General features: G+C 47.4%; 1 long non-coding RNA gene across 1 annotated transcript in view; it reads right to left on the reverse strand.

The window, feature by feature from the left end:
• Positions 1-896: 896 nt before the first annotated feature.
• Positions 897-23,567, reverse strand: part of LOC144767746 (uncharacterized) — a 40,412-nt gene continuing 17,741 nt past the window's right edge. The window contains exon 3 of the long non-coding RNA XR_013598331.1: positions 897-1,338. This is a non-coding gene — a long non-coding RNA (uncharacterized LOC144767746). The remainder of the gene's footprint in view (positions 1,339-23,567) is intronic.

The following is a 23,567-nucleotide window of genomic DNA, read 5'->3' on the forward strand; positions in this document are numbered from 1 at the left end:
CTCCCCCTCCCTAGTAGCCAGTGGGTTGATCCCTGCATGGAGATCACCCTCCTGGGGTGATCCCCAAGCAAGGATGTACTAGGGGTGGGCATTGGAAAGTGGAGATTCTTCCCTTTCCAATGATAACTCTCCCATCTTTCTATGTGCTCAGGGAGCTGTGATAGCCCCCTAAGCATGTTGAAAGCGAAACTGGAAGGATCCTCTTGACATCAACATGACGTGCGCGCTGATTGTCATTTCAGGGAAACCAAAGCTGCAGCCTTGGGAGCTGGGGAAGCTCTTCCCCAGCTCCCGATGCTGTTGGGGGTGAACGGGAATCCCTCTGGTGCCCGCACCATAGGAATTCCCGGTGCCATGCGCTAGAACGGCAGGGGCCGTCCGATGCACCGAAGGCGTTAAAACACTTGGTAGGCATGTTTGCCTTTCTCAGTTTGCAAATATGAAGGAGACAGCATCTCTAGTTAAAGTCTTAACAATGTATGTAGAATTGATGTTTCGGTCCTTTTAATGATCCATCAGCACTTTGTTAGCCAGAATTCTATTCTGGTCTGTTCACATAATACACATGTCATGAAATGCCTGTTAACCAGGCTTAGCTTCTAAGACTAAGTCCTCAATCACACCGCACTGTGGCAGATAACTATTAGGAAAAACTGGGATCCTGGTTGGCAGAGGTATGCACCCTGTCCAAGCAGAAACCACAATCCTAGAAAGGGCAAGCCGGAAACACATCATAAATTATGCTGCTTTCACCCTCTAGTAGCTTGGCACAGAGCAGGCAGGCTTATCTTAAGAGGCAATGTGTAAAGTATTTGTGCAACACTTCAACCAGTAACCCAGTGAAAACGCCAAAAAAAACTCCACGCTGGTTTAGAAAAATAAATTGTGGTTTTATAAATAAAACAAGACAAGACAAACTCCAATAAGTAGAAGTCAAGATATGATTTTTTAAAGATTCAATGTTAAAATAGCACTTAGGAGCAATAAGTGCCAATTGGAGTTATCTGGTCACGGTGGACCGGGGCACAGTCAAGAGTTCAGGCCAACCACGATGGAGTGTAGGCCTGATACAGGAGCCACGCAAAGACCACTGGAGAAAGTGCCCTGATCCTGGTTGCATCAGCGAGCTGCGGGGTGCATCCAAGCTTCGTTGAAAGGGTCTTTGAACGCAACACCACTTGCTTGTAGTGGACTGCTGGATTATTTACTTTAAATTATTTCTGCTTTATGCAGTGTACATCTTTGGTGCAGATATATCTCCGAGTAGAGGAACACCTGGCACTGCTGAAACCCACATGATTTAGGTAGGTGCAAGCTGAGCCACCAGGTATAGCAGGCCTAAAAAAACACAAATGAAAAAACGGAAAATGTTAGCACAGTGTTTCAAATGTTCACAAAAATTATTTTATACTACATAATGTAAGCAACTGGATTTGCAAACTCAAGTTATATAACATATTAGATACTGGCCATGCTATGGCAACTTCTTGTGGGAAAATAAGAGAATGGCATAGAGAGGATATCCAGTGTGTAACTGGTCATCAAGCAGTGGCAGCAGGCATCTGTGCGCAGTTTCTCCCTTAGTGTTGCAGACCAGTCTGGGGCAAACGTTAACCTGCACAGGCAGGGCCGGCTTTAGGGCAGTGCGACTGGTGCGGCCGCACTGGGCACTGACCTGTGAAGGGGGCGCTGACCTGGGGGTGGTGGTGGTGGGGGCTTCGCTGTGTTTTGCAATATCTTATGATTGGAGAGATGAGGGGAAATATTGGCCGGTGGTAGTGAGAGAATCTGGGGAGGCAGTCATGGCGTTTAGGGGAGCCAAACATGATTGTCACACTGGGCGCCACCAGTGCTAAAGCCGTCCCTCTACACAGGCAGTCCAGAGTGCATTGGTTACAGTAAAGGAATCTTCCTTAGTTCTCATTTACACACCAATATCAGCAAATGGGTGGAGGTGTGTGAATAGAAGCGGTCAATCACCAGCCACAATGAAAACAAACAAAAAGTGATGTGAGAACACTAGGATGAAACAAGCATTGTCAAAATCGATATCGAGGCCTTTTTATTATATACAACTGGACACAGACAAAACACATTAAAAGCAGACAATGTCTTGCACACACACGTCCACACCACCCAGTCTCTAACATACGTATACAAAACACTTTCAAAGACACAGGCAAGCACAATGCCCCTACGATACAAGCAGAAATTGTAAAATGGGTATATTAAACTGATGAGGCAGGATTAGACTCATGAGTGAAGTTACCATGAGTCAGTCCTTTGTTACAGTCCTTGAGATGCACAATATATATTTCACTAAGACAAGTTAAAGGGAAGGAAAGGCAAGCCAGAAGAGGGAGGCTGGATGTAAAACGTATACACATGTTTTAGGTTTCAGACCACAGAGAAATAAACAAACTATAACCAGTGGCGGTGGGTAAAATTTCAAAGTGGTGAGGCGTAAAACCTGGGGATGAATTTTACGTAGCGAGCAAGTCCGGCTGACATAAGGGCGTTCAGTCCATGCATCATTTACCCAATCATCCCCCATGAATTAATCCATGTTTCCATCATACACTGCATTCATCTGTTCATGCATACATACATCCATTCTTGTAGAGACACTCCCATTCACTCACCCACCCACCCAGCCATCCTTGCATCCATTCACTAGAAAATCATCCATTCATTTGTCCATCATATGGAACATTCATCCATTCATTCATGTATATATCCACTCATCCTTCTGGACACAATCTCCTGTAACTCTTCCGCCCTCCAATCCATCTATGTGTCCTTTCTCCACTGGTGAATCACAAGACCTTCTAGCCATACCCAGCAGATCTCTCATTCATCCATCCATCCATCCACCCATGTATCCATCCGTCCATTCATCCATCTTTCCAAGCACCAATCTAGGTAGCCTCAAGCCATCTACGCAAGCTCCCCATCAAACCATCTACTCAGCCTACTATATTCAAATGATAGATGCTTCAAATTGTCTTGCCATATATCATCTTATTTTTTATGAAGTCACAAGAACTTTGCAGTTTGAAGAGCACTAATTGAAAACAACCCCTTTTATGAGGTGCAGACTGACAGTGAGACCATTCATTATTGGTTCACAAATCCCCCGGTACGCACACTATTCGTATAGAATAATTCTAAAAGAGTACTTAAAATACTGTAATGGCTGTTGTAAATCAAGGGAGTGTGAAAAAAACAAAATTGTAAATAAGTGCAGCCAAAGTAGACATTATGCTCCAATCCAAGTTGTACAGAACAAAAGTAGGCCCTTAACATACACAGCACATTGGTTAACAAGGGGCATAATAAACTGGTTTCACTTCTGATATGCAAAATATGTTAAACGCTGTCTGCAAGAGAGCTGCAATTGAAGGCAGACTGCAAGACCTCGATTAGATGGGCGCAGACGTTTTCTGAAAATCAAGTTGAGGGGGGCTGTGGGGGGCTCAACTGCTCGACGGAGCCGGAGAGAGATTTCACAGTCACACAGAGGGCGCTGTTGAGTTGACTGCTGCTAGAGCCCCTTTGTGAAATGCTGCAGCACGGAGCAATATATGTGGCCTTGCCGTTTGCCACAGTCCTGCCACAGAGTCTGTCCTTCCTACAAGTGTGGACTTAAAACCGAGGGCGTGCATTCTTCTGCACGCCACAGAAGCTCAAATCGAATATACATGAGGCATTAAGCACGGCACATAAAAACACTCGCGTGGCCTATTTTAATATGCCTATGGTCGCGGGTGTGCATTGAGATTGTGTCCCACTGTATAGTTACCCCTTTTTGCGCAGGTATTTCAATGCACATAAGCGCGCTATAAGTAACATCAGCGCGTAGTAAGAATGCATTCCTGATCAGAAGAGGTATAAATGCAATATTTTTTATAAACGCCCTTTAAGGCACATGTTGCCTTGCCTGCCTTTGTAACATGCATAATCTCATTTATTTAATGCGAACCTCACCTGAAATTGTGAGTTTCAGAAACTATACATCATTCTAGGATGTGCTTTCCTAGTTGCCTGGCAGTGTTGAACAGCCCTCGTGCACGCATGACAGGTATATGTTGTTTCCGTCTGTGTGACTCAGCGTACGCCAACAATATGATCAATTGAGCACTTACCAAGTACTCTTGTACATATCAAAGGTTGTTCAATTGTTACCGTCATTTAAAAACAATATATGCACCACATTTCCATAACAGATGTATCGCAGAAAAGCGGGCTGGTAAATGGAAAATTAATAAGAATTATTTAAAAAGTAGAGTACTCAAAACTCATTCAAATGTTTGCAGATTGCATTGGCATTGGTTGCATATCTGCAACCCCTGGTAGAGACCCTGACTTTTATGGACTGTCAGGTCTTTAATTATGCCGATGATACTCAACTTCGCATTCGGCTAAACAATTCCCACCAGGCCCAGTAGTTGGCCAAAAAGCTGCTCAGGTTCACTGTGAACTGGATGACAGATAATTCATTGAAATGATATCCAGATAAGACCGAATTGCTTGTCATCCCAACAAGTAATAGCCCATGGTGTGATCTCTTCTGGCCTCCAGAACTAGGTTTAGCTCCAGTACCAGTCCCGGATGTAAAAAGCCTGGGGCTCAAAATTGACTCTGAACTATCTATGTCTTGCCAGGTTACCACTGTAGTGGGAATTTGTATTGGCTTAGGCAGCTATGGGAGCTTGCTCCTCTCCTGTCAACATCTTCACTACAGTCAATTGTCTCTGACACTGTCATCTCCAGGTTCAATTATGGGAATGCTCTTTACATCAGCCTCCCCAAGAAGCTTATTGGGAGATTGCAGGTGGTGCAGAACGATGCTGCTAAGATTATTTTTAGACTTCCTAGAAAGACATGCGCTACTCCTCTGTTACATAAATTGCATTGGCTCCCCATTAAACAGAGAGTTTAAGGGTCTATGTATTGCCCATATGGCAATCTACGGTCAGTCACCCAAGTATATAAAAGATCGCTTGGTGAAATATGTTCCTGGCCGGACTCTGCGATCATCTGAGGCCTGTAGGTTAACCCGCCCCAGGTATATTTCTAAACCCATAGGGGTTTGAGCGTTCTCTCTTTTCCTCCCGCAGATCTGGAATGACCTGCCGGAGTACCTACGTAGGGAACCGGCTCTGCTCACCTTTTAAAAACTTTCCTATTTAGAGAGGCGTTAGCTCCTGCATAAATTCTGCTCTCTTCGCTACCATTATATTTCTTCTCAGTGACTTGCTCACTCTTCTCTAGAAGCGTTTAGAGACCTGTAGGTGATTTGCGCTATATAAAAGTCATATAACATAACAAAACATATGACCTTAAAGGGGCACCCGGAATAAATTAAAATGCAAGTTCTTCTCTCCTAGTCCGTGCAGCAGTCTCCAACAAGAGAACTTACAGAATGTAGTTCCTCTGGTGACGTCTGGTTTCCCAACTTTTTCAGCCTATCCGTTTCAAGGGTGCAGTTGAAGACCAGGGTGTGTGTGAATCCTGCTGGCACGTTGATGCCCTGTCTGCCTTTGCCCAGTCACACGTCTCGGTCAAATAGATTTACTAGGTTTCGATTATGTTTACAAGTGTGAGAAACTACACAGGCTGTTTTCTCTGGTAATTTGGACAGCATCTGCCCTTTGGTGCCGGCGCTGTATGTTCCTGCACATACCCAGAACCCAGAGCGCCCGCCTCCCGCCCTTCCGATCCGAGGCCACCGACATCTGCGGCATCCCCCAGGGCTCATCCCTCAGCCTGACACTGTTCAACGTCTACATGGCTTCCATCGCACAAGTGGCCCGCCAACATGACCTCAACATCATCTCCTACGCCGAAGACACCCAGCTCATCCTCTCCCTCACCAAGGACCTGCACACCGCCAAAACCAACCTCCATGATGGAATGAAGGCTGTCGCCGACAGGATGGGGGAAAAGCCGTTTGAAGCTGAACTCGGACAAGATGGAGGTACTCATCCTTGGACCACCCCCTCAGCCTGGGACTACTCCTGGTGGCTAAGCACACTGGGAACAGCACCGACACCCACCGACCATGCATGCAACCTAGGAATCATCCTCGACTCCTCCCTCTCCATGTCTAAACAGGTCAACGTCGTCTCCTCCTCCTGCTACAACACCCTCTGCATGCTCCGCAGGATCTACAAGTGGATCCCGACCGAAACAAGAAGAACGATGACACAGGTCCTCGTCAGCAGCAGACTGGACTACGGCAACGCACTCTACGCAGGAATCCCAGCCAAACACCTATGACGACTACAATGCATCCAAACCGCCTCCACCCGACTGATCGTCAACGTCCCCCACCGCAGCCAAATCACCCCTGTAGGAAGGTAGATCCCTGACTATGGTTGCCCCCAACTTTTTGCCTGGTGTTTTGCTGGTTTTCTGACTTAGTTGACCTGGGGCCCTGCTATTCAGGACCCCAGGCCTACTGCTCTCTCTGTAAAATGGATTCCATGTACCCTAGGTACATACCCAATTGGATACTGAGTCACCTTATCAGTCCTCGTACAGTGTACCTTAGGTACCCAGGGCATAGGTGTACCCAGGGCCTACCAGGGGCTGCAGCATGTATTATGCCACCCCTGGCTGGCCATCCAAATCTGACACAACTGGCTGCACGACAGCTGGGGCAAAGTGGTGTAATCACCCTTTGCTTTAGATATAGTATTCCTATATCTAAACCTAAATGGGCACACAGATCTCCTATCAGTCACTCCTATGGCAGGCCTTGACAATCCTGAAGGCAGAGTGCTTGGAATCGTGTGAGATAGTGCTCTGGCATGAGCTGAGCCTGTCTGCGGCTTTCGGGATCCATCCCTTAGCCGTTTCCATGATATCGCATACCATATACTCTTAAGTGCATTATAATCCTCGCGGTTATATGCCAACTCTGGTATCGCTTTATCAAAACATGTCGAGTAAGGTGTCATACGAATTGGAATACTAACCCCTCGCCAATTCTGGCGACGGGGTTAGCATTCCACCCTTCTAGAGGGACACGACATGTGTGTAGCCTGTAACCCCGGTTAAAGTCAAACAGAGCCTTAGCTCCACAAAATGGATGCTGCCACCGAGACACAAGTCTGCCCTCCTGCTGCTGGGAGTCCTCCCAGCCCAGGAGGCAAGGACAAAGGGTTTCCTGCCAGGGGCGGTGCCAGCACCGTCCCAGACAGGATTTTGTGTATCCTAGGTAGGCAGGGCTTTAGAGGAAGGTGACTGCAAGTGGCACCCCGGTGCTCACTGTGCATAGGCCGGCTGAAACCAGTTCCAGGGGCACTCCAGCCCCTGGCCTGGGGAAAGCCCGCCAAAGGAGAGGGGTGTAACCACCCCCCTCCTAGTCCCACCCATAGGGCAGGACTTAGTCGCGTGCCAGCCCCTTTTTGCAGGATAAAGGTAGGAACTGGCCCCCTTCCAAATCAGATCATCTTTGGAATCAAGACACGACTTTCTACGAAAGGACATCAAGATTTCTTCTTCAAGATTCTCCCTTGTGACTAAGGAGTAGTCACCCTGCATCCGCAGGCACCATCTTAAGAACACTGCGGTCTGCTGCAAGTCCTTCCTCCGGAATCCGACTGCCCAGCTCGACGAGAACCGGCTTCCCTGGCACCTCTGACCTCTACCCACCTCTACAGCTAAGCTGAGAACCGTGGGTGCGACGAGACCTCGAGGGACCGGCCATCTTCAAGACTGCACGACTTCTTTCCAGCACGACCGCCGAGGAATCCCCTGGTGAGTGCTTTGGGGTCCGAGAAGCCCCGACCCTGAGCAGCTCCAGCACCGAAGTTCAGCCTCCCAGCATCTCCACGATCTGCGTGGGGCCCTTCTGCTTTTTGCTGCTCACCGCGTTGTTTGGCTACTAGCCCGCTGGCTTGTGGCCTTCTTAACGATGCCCGACGACATCACTGTAGCTGGTCTGGTTGCTCCAGACTGGCCCTTGCTCCCTTCCAAGAGAGGAGCACCCCGGACCCTCCTGGTCCACTCCAGACGCCATTTTAGGTCCACCGCGTGGGCTTGAATTTGCCAAGACTTGTTGCCCCAATCCTGGGTCCAGCAACGTCGAGAGCATCATCCATCGTGGGACAGCTCGTACCTCCATCCTGGTCGCCGACAACGCCTCCTGGTCCGTGAGACTACAGAGCCCAGCAGCGCCCACTCACCTGACTGCGGTGACTTCGCCCGGTGCCATCCTGGTACCCACTTAATCACTGGCTAGTGATTCAGAACTTGGTCCCCTCTGCTTTCAGGTTTTCTTCTTCCCTGATCCAGGCTTGGATCTCTTCGAACTTTTCTTCACTGGCCGCCTGCCAGCAACTTCTTCCTTCAGGCTCCTGGTTCGTCAACGGAGAATCCCGACGTCTTTTCAGACCTATGCAGCTGCGGCCCCTGGGCTAGGTAACTTCGGCATTTCGGTGCCTCAGCATAGCCTCACTATCCAAGGGTCCAGATCCACTTTCGTTTTTGACCTACCTAGTCGGGTTCGCCCGAGAACACTAACTTTGTGAATACTAGCTTCCATAGGCTTTTTCCCGCCTTACGCGTGAGAGTTCCCACTCTGCACGTGGCGTCCCTAGGCCTCCTGCTCCTAACCTGAGTGTTCAGTATTGTAGGCCTAGCGTTTCTAAAGTCTCTGAGAATCGTTACTTACCTGCTAGTACTTCGCATTCCACTTTTAGAGTATATGGTTTTTCGTGCCCCTCGGGCATTTGTGTAAATTGTGCGACTTAAAGTATTTTTATAAGAGTTTTGTTGTGTGCTTAGCTCCCTGTCTCATAAAGAGCCAGGGTAGTCTTGTTATAAATAAATACACTGTTTATTTTCATAACAACTTGTGTGGTGTCCTTTCACTGGGTGTTCAAGGGGTAATGTGATGGTAAAACAGCTGGCTTAACACGCCCTCTAGAGTCTTAGCCTTAGACTGCTCGTATCCATGCTACTAGGATAGCTGGTCTATAAGGTTGACTTACAACCAATCATCAATAAGGGTTGTTTGGACTGATATATAGTGATCACTAGAATAGTGAGCACTGCACATCAGGCCAACTTCTCACAACCCCCCACCTGAGAGACTTACACTGGCTCCCCATTGACAAGAGGATCACCTTCAAGCTCCTCACCCACGCACACAAAGCACTCCACAAGGCTGGACCAGTCTACCTGAACAGCAGACTCATCTTCTACACCCCCACCCGCCAGCTCCGCTCCGCCAGCCTCGCCCTCGCCGCTGTCCCCCGCATCCAACGAACAACCTCCGGCGGCAGATCCTTCTCCTACCTCGCCGCCAAGACCTGGAACACCCTCCCTACCCACCTACGGCAGACCCAAGACCTACTCGCCTTCAGAAGCCTCCTCAATACCTGGCTCTTCGAGCAGTAGCGGCACCCCTTCCCCTCAGCGCCTTGAGAACCTCACGGGTAAGTAGCGTGCTTTACAAGTACTCTGATTGATTGATTGATTGTGGCCTCCCTATAATTATTTAATTAGGACTAGGAGGTTGTTGTCTGGATTGGTTGCGACTCCTGGACCCCACAACATTACTATAACAAGGGCAGCAGTTGAAAATCATCTGTAGTCCTCAGGGTCGGACTAGCAACTTCAAATCACACAGGAAAAGGTTCCCAAGCTGCTAAGCCATAGTAGAACCGAGCAAAAAGTTAACCGTACCTTGCTTCGCACATTACGTCTTCTTCCCTCCGGTGTATCAACTGCCAAATACACTGCGGGCCTCTCCTCCTTCAGCATGCCCTCCGAAACAAAAGCATACCAACGTATGGGGTTGGGGGAGGGCGGTCGCATATTTGCTGACACCTAATCATCCCTGCCTCCTTTGTCTCTGGCATTACGTGGATCCCACCCAAGGTCGCAGGCATTAACGCCAAGAATCAGGTAAATGCAATGGGATTGAAAAATGCAGCGCCCACCACCCTGACAACACAACACTGCGTGGTGCCTCTAGGGTGAGTATTCTCTCGCCCTGCAGCTGTGTTCACTTATCCAGCTGGTAAGAAAAAAAACAAAAACAATTTCAAGCTCCTTACTGCCTGAAACAAATCAGTGAAAGCACTTTGAATCCTTTCATTAGAACTCTGTGTTTTTTTGTTTATTGTTAGGGGGGAAGGCCCACACAGGAGGAAAGCCTTAATAAAAAAATAATAATATATATATATATATATATATATATATATGTTTGAGGAAGAGGTGTGGCGCCGCGGCCAGGGCGACTGACTCCGGAGTCTGGGGATCACGATGGTTCGATCCCCGGCACCGGCGGCAGATTAGCCCAGCACCATGTGACTCTGGGCAATAGCTTGCTTAATCTTCCCAACGGGACAATCGTGGCTACTGGCCGCGGGCGTGTATCAGCGCTGCTGGTGAAATACTTTTAAACTGCACTCCAGCTGACTATGAGCTGGTTGTGAACTTTTAAAACCTGATTATATATTTTGTTGCTTTGCGCCCGCATTTGCTATTTCTGTTATTGCCTACCTACTGCTAACTGCTCACCTCTCTCCTCGCTCTCGACCCCGGTCCGCCCCGGCTGTGTGCCGTTTGCGTAGAGGGTCCCTGCACGAGCGACATTTCCGGCTTTGCACCACTTCCGCCCTGCCTCTCCACCGTGCAGGTGAGCGGTCTAGTGGTTGCAGAGCTCGTCACTATAACTTGCCTAGCACTCGGCTCCTCAGGTGGACAATCGTGGCTACTGGCCGCGGGCGTGTATCAGCGCTGCTGGTGAAATACTTTTAAACTGCACTCCAGCTGACTACGAGCTGGTTGTGAACTTTTAAAACCTGATTATATATTTTGTTGCTTTGCGCCCGCATTTGCTATTTCTGTTATTGCCTACCTACTGCTAACTGCTCACCTCTCTCCTCGCTCTCGACCCCGGTCCGCCCCGGCTGTGTGCCGTTTGCGCGGAGGGTCCCTGCACGAGCGACATTTCCGGCTTTGCACCACTTCCGCCCTGCCTCTCCACCGTGCAGGTGAGCGGTCTAGTGGTTGCAGAGCTCGTCACTATAACTTGCCTAGCACTCGGCTCCTCAGGTGGACAATCGTGGCTACTGGCCGCGGGCGTGTATCAGCGCTGCTGGTGAAATACTTTTAAACTGCACTCCAGCTGACTACGAGCTGGTTGTGAACTTTTAAAACCTGATTATATATTTTGTTGCTTTGCGCCCGCATTTGCTATTTCTGTTATTGCCTACCTACTGCTAACTGCTCACCTCTCTCCTCGCTCTCGACCCCGGTCCGCCCCGGCTGTGTGCCGTTTGCGCGGAGGGTCCCTGCACGAGCGACATTTCCGGCTTTGCACCACTTCCGCCCTGCCTCTCCACCGTGCAGGTGAGCGGTCTAGTGGTTAACATCGACTGGCATAAATGGCTACCTGGAGGAAGCGCAGCGGACGAGCGCAGCGGGAGCGCCGACTTCGCGCCGAAGTCGCGCATAAGTCAAGCCCATCTGCGCCCGTCCGCGGCCGACCGGGGCTAGGGGCCATGCATGCTACTCAACGCATTACATATACCGCCCTGGAACTGCGTTCTTTATTTTCTTGTGTCCCTCCTTCCCCTCACACGATTGCCATTGCTCGGATTCATTGCATTTTCTCCCCTCTCTCATCTAGCATCCCCTTGGCTTCTCCTTCTATCACCCTTTCCTCCCACTCTGCCACCCCCATACCTTCCAGGCCTAGTTCCCCTGGTATGCGCTCCATTTCTGTAGTATACCTGAACACCCGCTCTCTCCCGAAACACCAGCTTGAGGTCTTTCAATTTCTCGAGGCTGGCAACTTTGACATTCTGCTCCTCGCTGAAACTTGGTTACACGCGGACTCCTATCCTGACATCCTGGCCGCAATACCCTCGGGCTACTATATTCTTTACTCCAACAGGACCTCTGGCAGACCGGGAGGGGGAGTCGCTGCCATCATCCGCTCCAAACTTCCATTCTCTTCTTTAACAACTACCCCTATATTGAATTCTGATATTCTCATGTTGAAACTCTCCTCTCCCAAACACTCTTTTATTTGTGTTTTAGTATATCGTCCCCCTCTCAATATGCCCTCCTTCCCATCTTTGTTCAGTGATTTCATCTCACAACTAGCCATTAACTCTGCTAGGATCTTGATTATCAGTGATTTTAATTACTGGCCGTCCGACCCCTTTGAATCCCCCCTTTCACTTGAATTCTCTGGTTTTCTATCTGGCCTAAATTTCTCGCAACATATCTCTGTTGCTACTCACATCAAGGGCCACACTCTGGACCAGGTGTGGACCACCAATCTGGATATTACCTCTCCTCTGGTGTATCCCTGCTCCTGGTCCGACCATTTCTTCATTTCCTTTGCCCTACAAATCTCTGTACCCCCCGCCCCCCACCAGCCTCCAATTTCTCGGCACGTAATTGGAAGCACGCCGATACTTCTCTCTTTCACTCGACCCTTGCTTCCACCCTCCCCCCTAGCCACCCTGATTTGAACTCTCAAGCAGCTGCAGTGGATCAATGGCTGTCTCAAGCCAGTGACGTAGTCGCTCCAGCCAAATCCATCAAATCTAAGCGACCCCACGACGCTCAGCGCTGGTTCACTGACCAACTAAAGGCCAGCAAACTTCTTCTTCGCCAGGCTGAGCGTCGATGGAGGCGTAACTATGATCCCTTATTGAAGTCTGCCTATACTGACCTACTAAAATCTTACAAAAGATCGATTATTTTGGCCAAATCTGTTTATTTTTCTCAAAAAGTAATCAACTCTGCATCCAAGACAAAAGAAATTTTCTCAATTGTAGCTGAACTTTCTGTACCTGACCGCGTAACCCCTCAACCTCAGCCATCACAAGCTTTGTGTGACTCTCTTAACTCTTTTTTTATCGAAAAAATCGCCACAATTAAAAACAATATTCCCCCCACCACTATGTCTCAGATTAGCGCCCTTCCTCTTTCGAATCCTCACTCCGTGAATGCTTTTCCCCCGATCTCCTTAGATACCTTCTGTTCATTACTCTCGGCTGTGGGCTCAGGCTCTCCCAAGGACTGTTGCCCTCCTCAAATCCTTAGAGACGCCTTTATGGCTTGTCCTGGCCCTCCTCTGGACCTCCTAAACCGTTCACTTTCCATAGGCTCTGTCCCCAACGCTTTTAAAAGCGCTGTGGTGGTACCTATTCTGAAAAAACCCGGCTCCGACCCTGCGGTACTGGGTAACTACCGACCTATCTCCCTTCTCCCATACCTGGGGAAGGTTTTGGAAACCTACGTCACCCGTTGCCTGAGCACCTTCATTGAGGAAACTCATTTCCTCGATGATCAACAGGCCGGATTCAGACCCTCCCATTCCACGGAGGCAGTGGTGATAGCGGCTATGGACACGCTGAGACAGGGGGCCGACAAGAACATGGCCCAGGCCCTAGTGCTACTTGATCTCTCGGCCGCTTTCGACACGGTCGACCATGACATCCTGGTCGACCGTTTCAGAAATGCTGGGATCTCGGGCCTGGCCCTGTCTTGGATTGTGTCCTTCCTCCAACTCCGGACCCAATCTGTACATCTATCTTCCTTCTCTGCCCCCTGCACTTCACTTTCTTGCGGTGTTCCCCAGGGTTCTGCTCTATCTCCCCTTCTGTTTAATCTTTATATGCAGCCTCTCCTGGTCTCTCTCCGCCACTCTTCTGTTACCACTTTTAATTATGCAGATGATCTGCAACTTATCTTTCCTATTGACTCTTCTCCTCTCTCTTGCGGTAATTTCCAAACCACCCTGCTCTCCATCTACGAGTGGATGAACTTCAGCCAACTGAAGCTCAATCCTAGTAAGACAGAGCTGGTCCTGATTGGCGGGCCCTCCCACTCTTGGACCTCTAACTTCTGGCCCCCTGCCCTCGGCCCCCCCCCCTGCCCAGTTGACTCCGTGAAAAGCCTAGGTGTTATCATCTCCAGTGACCTCTCGATGCGGCCGCACATTAATGCTGTCACCTCGGCCTGCTTCTTTCACCTTCGCAGGATCGGGAAGATCCGTAGGTACTTATCTCCAGAGGCTCTTATTCTTGTCATCTTGGCCCTGGTTACCTCACGTTTAGACTATGCCAACTGTCTATACGTGGGGATTCCAGCTTACCATCTTCAACGGCTCCAACTGGTGCAAAACCAGGCAGCCAGATTAATTTTCCAGCAACCCAAACACCAACACGTCTCCCCGCTGCTAAAAACCTTGCACTGGCTCCCGGTTGCGCAACGATGCATCTTCAAACTTGGTTGCACCATTTTTAAATCTCTTTCTGTTTCTGCTCCTGCTTTTATCTCTCGTTGCCTACACTTTTATGTTCCCCCCCGACACCTTAGATCCTCTGCCCACAACCTGTTGGTCATTCCCAGGTTCAGACGCAAGAAGCACGGTGGTGCCGGTTTCTCTTTCCTTGCCCCATCCACTTGGAACTCCCTTCCCCTCCCAATTCGGCTCACTTCTTACTACCCCTCTTTTCGTAAATATTTGAAAACCCACTTGTTTCGTCTTGCTCACGGGTAGTCGCCTATACTCCCTGTGTCCTATTCCATGGTCCTTGAGCGCCAAGAAACCAATTGGTGTATGTGCGCGGTATTAAAAAGTTTTAACATAACATAACATAACATAACATAACATAACGGCCCCCAGCGCCTAGAGACCCTTACGGATGATTGTGCGCTTTACAAATGTGGATTTATTTATTATTTATTATAAATAAGTGTGTTGTTGTTTTTTTTTCCCTCATTTGCCGTCTCGCCACCCAGATCCTCTAACTTAGTCCACCACTGGGCTTTTTATATCTCATAAGCTGATTAGAGTATTGGGGCATAAACTCCACCTATTTTGAATCCGGCCCCCAATCAATCGTCCCTTCTTGGCCGTTTGACTCACCAGGTGTGTCCACCCCTTACTCCATTTCGACCTGGAGTCCCGTATAACAAATACCAGCGAGATAGGCGCGGGCTTAATCATCGGATATTGTGTCAAGTAATATTATTTAACCATAACATAACAAAAAAGGCACCCAAAAACTCTGATTTCTCTTGGTGTGGTCTAAAGTATCAAGGTTAGCTGTATGCCTCATAGCCAATATCCAGTCCATTAAACTGGGACTGAGTGGTGAGATCCATAACTTACATATTTCTCTACGGGCTAATAAACAACCATAGAAAGTAAGTCTTACATTATCATTCATGCATTTACTTTCTAAATCAAATCTTCCTGTTATTATTAATTCGGGGCTTACCTCTATTTGTAGAGTCAGAACTTCAGATAGGCAATTACTTACGTCCAACCAGAATTGTCTTATATTTGGGCAAGAGACGAACATGTGAAGATCATCCACATTTGGAGTTTTACATTTCGGACACCCCACAACTCTGCCATTTTTGAATTTGGATAATCTGCGAGGGGACCAATATGCCCTATGAATAGTAAACAGAAGGTTTCGCCTTAAATTTAAATAAGTGCGTTGTTGTCCAAGCGGTCTTTGAAGGAGGATCTCTTGGCTAATCTGATGAGGTGGTGATGTCTGCGGGTGGCGTCCTTGTGGGCTGTGTGGTTGTCCGGGGTGCGTTCGTGGAGCCGTATTTTCTCCAGTTTCCGGCATGCACGTTTGGATGTCTGGAGCTCGTCGGTGAACCAGGTGGCTCTCTTGTTGGCGTGGCTGTTGGAGGGTTTCTTGAGTGGGGCAAGGGTGTTGGCGCAGTCGTCGATCCATTCTCTGAAGTTGCGTTCTGCGGCGTCTGGGTTGGTGGGGTCAGTGTGTGGGTTCTGGGCTAGGGTGGTGATCAGTCGGTCTTCGGTGACTTTGCTCCAGCCACGGCGAGGCAGCTGTTGGGTGCAGTGGTGTGTGGTTGGTTTCTTGAAGGTGAAATTAATGCAGCGGTGGTCGATCCAGTGGAGTTCGGTGGTGTGGTTGAAGGCGACGAGGGTGCCAGTGGAGAAGATGGGGTCCAGCGTGTGGCCGGCGGCTTGGGTGGGTGTGGTGACGAGTTGTTTGAGGTCCCCGAGGAGAATGTAGTCTGTGGAGGAGAGTGTGTGTGTGCTGGTGAGGTCAGAGATGGAGTCGCTGAACTGAGCCCGTGGTCCGAGGGGTCTGTAAATGAGTGTTCCTCTGAGGGTGGTGTTGGGGTCAGTGTGGATCCTGAAGTGCAGGTGTTCGGCGGTGTTGAGGGTGTCGTCTGCGTGGATGGCGACCTTGAAGGTGGACTTGTGGACGATGGCTATTCCTCCTCCGGTTCCATTGACGTGATCCCTGCGGGAGATCTTGTAGCCATCCAGGATGGCTATGGCGATGTCGGGCGCCAAGGAGTCGTTCCATAAGGTCTTGGTCAGGAAGGCCACGTTTGGGGCAGAGGTGTCGAGCAGATCCCAGAGCTCGACGGCGTGTTTGCGTGCGGAGCAGGTGTTGAGGAGTATGCATCAGAGGTGGTTGGGTCGGGTCCTTGGATTTTTGGTGGATCTGTCACAGGTGAACCTGCAGGTGCGGCAGGAGAAGGGTCCGTGGGTCTGTTTCGGGGTGGCCTGGAAGCAGGTATGGTTTCGGCCGGCGTTGAGTGCGTGGAGGCTGCTGGCGTCGTAGTGGAGTCTGGTGTTGTGGCGTTCGCACGGTCCATGGGTTCTGGCCCTGGGCGCCGTTTCAGGCGCGGACAGGGACAGACGGGCTTGCCTTAGGCACACCTTCGGCGCGGCCGCGCAGCTGCCACCATCTTAAGGGGAGCTGGGAGGGAGGAGCAGCTGGGAGGCGGGAGGCGGGAGGCAGAGGCTAGTGAATAGGCGCAGGGGGTGGGCCGCAGTGGCAGCAGCGGCGGGAAAAGAGAGCAGTGGGCACAGGGGGGGCAAGGAAAACAGCGCCCAGGGAAAGGCAGGAAAAATCAACCAAGGGTGCAGGGCACAGGCGCTGGTGGAGCTGCAGCGGGGGGTGGGGGTGGAGCGACCTACCTGGCAAGGTCCGGCCCCCCTTTCTTTCTTTATTGTTTTGAAAACACGATTATTAATTTACTTAATTGTTCACTGATTTTCTATGTTTAATCATGTTACTTTAAGAATGAAAGGAATTTTAGTGTTTTGGCTGCTGCAGAATTTCCTACTGCATCACTGTACTGTAAACGTATTGGATTTTTATTTTTTTTGTCATTAAAAGCGCAAGAACGGGGGGCGTGGCTTGCGCGCCGCTGCGAGATGGCGGGTCGCGCTTGAGCTCCAGGGAGACAGCGGCTGTCGGGACGATTTGAGGATCCCGCTCGAGGCTGTTTTTCTTCACAAACCCACTATGAGGTGTCGGAAGGTGCCGTGAGTGTTTTCCTTTAACCTGCAACAGCGGACGACGACAGGAACTGTCGTTCTTCTTGTCTGGAACCTCGGTACCGGCATTTCTGTGAGCGGCCGCCATTTTGTTTTTGCGGTGGCGTCGCTCGTTTCTTTGACACCGGAGCAATGTTATAGAGCACTGCGAGTACGGCAGGATGATCTGAGGTGACAATTGTTATTTTTATATATTGGTGGTCCTCAGGAGTCCTTTTCCTGCATACAGGCGCAATATGTCATTACTGCCTTATGTTGCTCTCTGACTACCAGTGTTCACCTCCCTCTACTCGCTCATGGGACTTCCTTGCTTCACCTGAGGTTTTGTGCTGAGTTACCTGATTTCTAGGTTACTTCATATTCGGTAAGGTGTTTTTTCAGCGCTCTGGGGGTGTTTTCATGGCTTCTTTTTTCCCCTCAATTGCTCCTGTTCGCCATTTTGTGAGCTGACGTCATGGGCTTACTTTGAGCTTCAGGAGCTTCATATCAGTGGCATTTGGTGAGGTATACTTTTCTTTTTTTGGCATTTTTTCGCTCCTTACTATTTATCTCACGTCACATTTATTGTGGTAACTTTTTGGAGCGGTCTATTGTGCTTTGCTCTTATGGCCGACACCATGGGGCCCTCTCCCACTGCTAAAGACTCTAAAGGGGCCTTAAAAAGATCTAAACAACAGTCCCCCATTCCTGAGTCTTCTCAGAAAGATACTAATACCACTTTGGAGGCTATTCTGGCACGCTTAAATGTTGTTCATGATATTGCGCAGTCTACTAAGACTAATATCGACCTCTTGCAAGTGGAAGTGGCTGCTATCAGAAATGACTTTAAAGCCCTATCTGTCAGGGTTACGAATGCTGAATCCCGTATCAGTGGGGCCGAGGATACTACACACCAGCACTCGAAATCTCTTCAACAGATGGAACGTTCGATGATGGCTTTGCGCAGAGACCTTACCGAGCAGGAGGACCGTAATCGGAGGAGTAACCTGCGTATTTTTGGTCTTCCTGAAGATGCAGAGAAGTCAGCCTCCTCAATGATTGACTTCCTATCCAAGTGGCTTCCTTCTACCCTACAAATCTCCTTTCAGAGAGATTTTGAAATTGAGAGAGCTCATTGAGTGGCTACGTTCAAACCCAAATCCTCCACCTATCCGAGGGCAGTCATCTTTAAACCGTTGCGTCATCAGCATTCGGAACAGATTTTGGCTCTTATGAGGAAAGTTAAGTCGGTGTCCTGGGAAGGTCATCGGATTGCTATCTCCCAGGATTTTGCCAGAGACACGGTCATCCGCAGGAAAGGATTTCTCAATTTGCGAAAACGTTTGTTAGACATGAATATCCCCTTTTCCTTTGCTGGTCCTTCCAAGTTTTGCATAACTTTCAAGGGACGTTACCGGATTTTTGATGAACCTGCTGACCTTTCCTTTTTCCCGGATAACCAATCTGAATCACAGATGGATTCTTCTCCAGCTCCTGGGCCCTCTGGGTCTTGATTTTCTGTCTTTGTTGACTCACGTGGTTTAGTGCGTCTTACTGTTTGACATGTGTTGCTGTTTTTTCGTTTCATATGTTGCTCGTTTATTGATATTCATTTTCCAGCTGATTTCTCCGTAACTTGTCAGCTGTCATGTTGACTTGTTCCTGTTATTTATCCGCCTGGTTTCCTCTTTTGGAACAACTTATGTTCTTGATGTTTGACGTATCCGCTGTTTGTACGTTTTCTTTTGTCTTTTTTGGTAACCTTCCTTGATGTTGGTGGTTTCTGGTCCCTTGTTTCTGCTTCTCATATTATCCGATACAGCTGGATTCTTTTCCAGCTCCTGGCCCTTTGGGTCTTAACTTTCTGTCTTTATTGCCTCACGTGGTTTAATTCATCTTGGTATGTTGTTCGTCGATTCGATATTCGTTTTCCAGCTGAGTTGTCCGTAACTTGCCAGTTGTCATGTTGACTCGTGCTTGTTATTCTCCGCTTGGTTTCCTCTTTTGGAACAACCTATGTTCTTTGTTTGACGTATCCGCTGTTTGTATGTTTTATTTTATCTTTTTTGGTAACCTTCCTTGTTGTTGGTGGTCTCTGGCTCCTTGTTTCTGCCTCTCATATTCTCCGATATTTGTTTCTTCCTTTTATGGTGTATGCTTCTTTGTTTGTTTTTGTTAGCCGATCGTTCCGCTCTTGTCAGATTTATCTCTTTGTGCTCACTCCTTTCGTTTTCCTCTTTTATATTTGGTTGTATTGATACTACTTTATGGCTCCTTTCTTAGTGCTTTCTTCCTGTAGATTGGTTCTGTTCTGTTTCTATTTCCGTATTGTTTTTCTTTTTTAAAGTTGCAGATTTTATTATTGCTCATATATGTTATTGCCTGTAATATATTAGTCGCTTATTGCAATTTTCACAATTATTGCTAGCATCGTTTACCATGTACTCCATCCCCTCCATTTTTATATTTGCTAGCTTGTGGTTCTCAACACTTTATGCATTTCATGCTTATTTCTCTGTTCTTTGTATGGATTTTGTATTTATCTCCATTGGTTTATTTAACTCTTAGATACGTTTCTTCTAGTTCATTTTAACTTCTATTTATCAGCTTGTTCTTTGATATGCCTTATATTGTATGCCTAATTTTCTCGCTTTTGGATGCCTTGCTTGTTTCTTCCTTTTCTTCAGTCTGGGATCTACAATTTTATCGATTGATCTTCCTGAGGGTCCTATGTTTTCCCTTCCCATGTTCCCCCTGGTATGAGTTTGGTCCCTTATGGACCTACCCTATCGAGTCTCTTCTTTTTTAATTTTTTTCCTCTATGCTTTTCTTTCTCTTTTCAAATACTTCTTTCACTTTTCTCCTGTTTCTCTTCTTTCTTCTCTTCACAAATTTCTTGTTGGGGTTCTCTTTTTGTGTTGTTTGTGATACGGCGTTGGTGGTCTTCTCCTGTCGTTTGTTTCTCTTATTTGTTATCTACGTATTATGATTTATCTTTTCTGGTAGGAATATGCCGGGCTTGAATTTGTTGTCCCTTAATGTTAGAGGAATGAATCGTCCGGTGAAAAGATACAAATTTTTAGATTACTGTAAATCCTTATCTTCAGATTTGGTACTCTTACAAGAAACGAAAGTATCCTCCAAGGAGGCCTTGTTTTTGAAGAAGGATTGGGTTCTTGACATTGCTTGCTCGGAGGCTTTGGGCAAAAAGAATGGTGTGATAACGTTAATTTCTAAGAATTCTGGTCTATCCGTGATCTCTACTGAACATGATTCGGAAGGCAGATGGTTACTATCCAAGTTTTCTAAGGGTACGGATGATCTATATGTTATGAATATCTATGCTCCAAACATTGATGACCCCTCATTTTGGCGAGCAATTACTAAAACATTAGCTGATACTCCGCATAAGGGTAATCTAATTGTGGGTGGAGATTTTAATTTACCATTGGATCCCCTGTTAGATAGAAGTTCTGCATTTAACTTCCGTCCCCCTAAAGCTCATAAGCAAATGACGAATATGTGTTCCTTGACTCATCTCCAAGATATTTGGCGTCTTCATAATCCTACAGGTAGTGACTTTTCCTTTTTTTCCTCTCTCCATTCTAGTTTCTCTCATATTGACTATCTTTTGGTCCATTCGTCTCTTGTGCAGTCTTCCTCTTCCCCGTACATTCATCCTATTCTTGTCTCCGATCACGCGGCTGTTTCCTTTACTCTTCTGTCCTTCGCTTCTAAATCTCGTCCTAGCTCTTGGAAATTAAATACTGCGCTTTTGCATGATGAGTCTCAAATTTTGGCCATTTCCAAAGAAATTGATACTTTTTTCACTGATAATGACGGCTCCGTTTCTTCTCCAATAGTCTTGTGGGATGCTTTTAAATGCACTCTTCGTGGTCACATTATTAAGCGTATGGCGAGCAGAAATGCTGCCATCAAAAAGGAACTTGCTGATTTAGCGGATTAAATCAAAACGCAAGAATCTCTTTATCGCAATTCTAAGGACACCAAATGCTTACAGACCATTAAGAATTTGAAGTATTCCTACAACACTATTGTTACCAAAAGAGCTCATATAGGGGCACAAGCTCAGAAATCCAAACGCCTACTTTTAAAAAACCGAGCCGGTAAAATTTTGGCGGCTACGTTGAAGTTTCAGGAATCTTCTTTTCCATCATCTCAGATCTCCTTTATCAATGATAGCTCTGGTATCAAAAAATTTCAAACCACAGAGATTCTCGATGTATTCCGTGATTTTTACAGTAAGCTCTATACTCCCACTAATCAGGCATCTTTTTCCCAATGTCAAGAAATTTTTAAGACAATTCCTATACAATCTGTCTCGGTGGAGGATAGTAGCAAATTGGGTGGCTCGATTACTTCTGAGGAAATTATTGCTGCAATTAAAGCTACCCGGTCTGGAAAAGCTCCCGGTCCTGATGATTTCCCCATTTTGTTTTATAAGACCTTTCTTCCTTCTGTTGTTCCTCGTCTTAAGTCAGTTTTTGAGGCCTTTATTCAAGGGGGGTCGGTTTCGGGTTCGGCAGCTGACGCCACTATTGTGGTGATTCCAGAAGAGGGTAAGGATCATTCTGATCCCAAGAATTTCCGTCCTATTTCCCTTCTTAATATGGAGGCTAAGATTTTTGCCAAGATTTTGGCCAAACGCTTGGAGTCTTATATACCTAAGCTTGTTCACCCATCTCCGACGGGGTTTGTCAAGGGTAGACTTGCCAGGGACAACATTCGTACCTTCTGACATAATCTGGGTTCAGCTAAACGTTCTACTCTTCCGGCTGCAGCTTTGGCCCTTGATGCCGAAAAGGCCTTTGACAAGGTCTCTTGGCCTTTTCTACATGCTGTTCTACTGGCGCATAACCTTGGAGATTCTTTTATTCATATGGCTATGTCCCTTTATACTCAACCTAGAGCCAACATTAGAGTAAATGGGGCTACGTCATCTTTTTTTAACCTTTGCCAAGGCACCAGACAAGGCTGTCCTTTATCCCCGCTTTTGTTTTTACTATCTATCGACCCGCTCCTCCGTTTGATTGATCTCCACCCAGACATTAAAGGTTTTAAATTTGGTTCCCATTTTATGAAGACGGCTGCTTATGCGGACGATGTTCTTATCTTCTCTAAAGATATAGTATTGGCCATTCCCGCCATTACTGATACTATCTCTCTCTTTTCTAGGGTTTCTGGTTATACCCTTAATAGAGACAAAACAGAGATGTTCCCCTTGAATGCTTATTGTTTCCCAGCGTATATGGGTTCTGCAGGTTTTAAGTGGCAATCTAAACAGCTTAAATATTTAGGGATTTGGTTTTGTGGCACCCTTTATGATACTGTCGCGTATAATGAAGCCCAGACTATAACCAAAGTACGTCGTCTTTTAGACACCTGGTCTCCGAAACATATTTCTTGGTGGGGTCGGCTACAAACTTTGAAAATGATGATAACACCTATCATTAATTTTGTATCATCTATGATCCCGGTGAAATTATCCTCTTCTTTTTTTCATGAGGTGGATGTCATTACCTCCAAATTTCTCTGGAATGACAAGAGAGCTCGAATTGCTTACACGTTTTTGAGAAAGCCTTACGATATGGGGGGTTGTAATTTTCCTGATTGGGAGAAATACCAAGCTGCTTTCTTAGCTCCTCAAGGAGCGCTTTGGTTTTCTTTGGTTCCTGCTCATATGCCTTCCTGGATGTTAATTGAACAGGAGCTCTCTGCCCGTTTGCCACCTTCTTCGTTTTTAACCACTTCTACTTTATCTATTCCGTTTTCTCGTTCGATTATCTTAGACAGACCCCCCAGGATATAGCGGCATGGATTAGCAAATTTAGCGGCGTAAAAATGGAAATTTAGCGGCACAAATATTGAAATTTAGCTGCATTTTTGCGGCACTTTATTTTACAAATAATCATTCATTGTCAGCCTGAAATCAATGGAAACAGTTTTAGCAGAGTATTCCACTTTGAAATAGGCCTGTTTAAAGTGTCTGCATCTCTACGGAAGCACAGCTCCAGTCCTAAGTGGGAGGGAGCTGTATTTTTCCCTGGGATGTTCTACTGCCCACGTGTGCACCCCTGCAGGGGTAACAAGCGCTATATAATTGCAAATCTTTTTTCCTCTTCTATCCCTCCGCTATCCTTCTGAATCCAAATAACTGACTAACCTATCCACCACTCAATTTATTTTCATATTTCACTATACTAATTCAACACTAATCCTTCTTGGGTTCCAGAGTAGC

Source organism: Lissotriton helveticus, chromosome 7 (assembly GCF_964261635.1).
Source record: "Lissotriton helveticus chromosome 7, aLisHel1.1, whole genome shotgun sequence".
Classification (NCBI taxonomy): Eukaryota; Metazoa; Chordata; class Amphibia; order Caudata; family Salamandridae; genus Lissotriton; species Lissotriton helveticus.